This window comes from Eurytemora carolleeae, unplaced genomic scaffold (assembly GCF_000591075.1).
Source record: "Eurytemora carolleeae unplaced genomic scaffold, Eaff_2.0 scaffold17, whole genome shotgun sequence".
Lineage (NCBI taxonomy): Eukaryota > Metazoa > Arthropoda > Copepoda > Calanoida > Temoridae > Eurytemora > Eurytemora carolleeae.
In genome coordinates, this window is record NW_019396047.1 from 590,224 (window position 1) to 592,012 (window position 1,789).

The 1,789-nt window shown below is 36.5% G+C and overlaps 1 long non-coding RNA gene across 1 annotated transcript; it reads right to left on the reverse strand.

Annotated features, from left to right (window-relative positions):
• Positions 1–538: 538 nt before the first annotated feature.
• On the reverse strand, positions 539–1,069 carry LOC111703088 (uncharacterized). Its single transcript, XR_002765552.1, has 2 exons — positions 701–1,069; positions 539–644 (listed from the first exon to the last, which is right to left on the reverse strand). It is a non-coding gene; the product is annotated as an uncharacterized LOC111703088 (long non-coding RNA).
• Positions 1,070–1,789: the final 720 nt, after the last annotated feature.

Below are 1,789 nucleotides of genomic sequence, written 5' to 3' on the forward strand. Positions count from 1 at the left end.
TTTTTAATTCCATATTTGATATTGACTAGTAGGTCACAGAAATAATATTGTTCTGAGAACATATTGTTTCATCAACCCCTGAACCCACCACCACTCTAGTAGGAAATATAATTCTTATTAAATGTGTTGTGCCACCCCCCACTTTCCTTTATAAAAGTGCAACCTCCCTCGACGATCTATCTGTCTTACCCTAACCTAACCTGGAGTACTATAATCCCGGTGGTCGCGAGGTTGCTTTTTTAAGGCGGGGGAGGGGGCAAAAGAACTATTAGTGGACGGGGGTGCGTATATTCTTTATATCCTGTTGTTGACTTTTAAAAAAGTCAATACGATAAAATAAAAGAGATCTAACGGTATTTCTAATCTTTATTTATTAAAACAAAAGGTTATGAAATATTTTCCCAAGTGGGGCTTAAATTGATTGGTTTAGAAATTAATAAAGAAACTATAGACGAATATCAGTTAGAAGGTGTTTGTAGAACTTCATGATGGTGATGCAGATCATCAATCTTGACGGCAGGCTTTCTCACAACTAGGCTTAGTCTAAGGGAGAGAGATTGCGGACTTATCCTGTATACAGGATAATGGAAGGAAGTCTGGTTCCGCCCGGATCTCTGGAACATTGCGGAGCGAACTATTGTTACCTTCTCCTGCGGAGCGAACTATTGTTACCTTCTCCTGCGGAGCGAACTATTGTTACCTTCTCCTGTGGGAGGGAGAGATTGCGGACTTATCCTGTATACAGGATAATGGAAGGAAGTCTGGTTCCGCCCGGATCTCTGGAACTTTGTGGAGCGCGGAGCTAGGTGTAAGCAGTGTCTTCTGTTGTTGGTTCCGTATCTGAATCATCATCACAAAGGAGCCAGGGTTGAGACGGAGTTGTGAATCTCGTGAGTGTTTTCCGCTGACTGCCTGGTGAAGCGGGAGCTAGGTTGAGCGGAGATTTGACATGTGGGGTGTGTTGTATGGCGGAAAAGGATTCTGTGTATTCAGTGTACACACACATCCAGGGAATTAACATCGGCATTTGAGTCGGAACAATCGTCTTCCTTATATTTCGAATTTGTTTTAACACCTGTACATTAATTAGGTCAAATAAAAACACAAAAATTTAATTATTCTATTCCTGACATAAATATTTTTATCATTTGTGATAAACCTCTAGTTAAATGCTTTGTTAGAATTACGCAGGGTTATCCACAACATATGAGACTGTAAAGACGACCCCACACTCTTACGGTATGACGATTCTTATGTTAAATTTTGATTTAACAAACAATAGCTCGGTCATGAATATAAGGAAACATACAGTATATATTCTGTACAGTCGTCTCTGAAGTCTTATCTTTTGTGGGTAACCCTGTATCCTGAGATAAAGGAGGGTATAAGGTTTCAGTTGCTTGTTATATTACGAGATTACACTGTATCATATTCCTTTTTTTAGATAATCTTAGTATCATCTATTCATAATGAACTAATCATCTTTATCTATTTATAAATATAAATATTTATATATATAAAGAAAACTTATAATTACATAAATTTTACTAAATATTATATCTACAATTTTTCTAAATATTATGTTAATGGATAGTAGATAAAAAACTACTGTATGATGAATGATGTATTGTATACATACATTTCTTGATATTATAAATGTATAATGATTAAAATGTATATTTCTCTTATCACATTTTTTCTTGCCATTCCTTAACCTACATCTCCCCCTACTCCTACTCCTTCACCTAATCATAACTTTACTTCTCATCCCTACTTCTACTTCTTCACC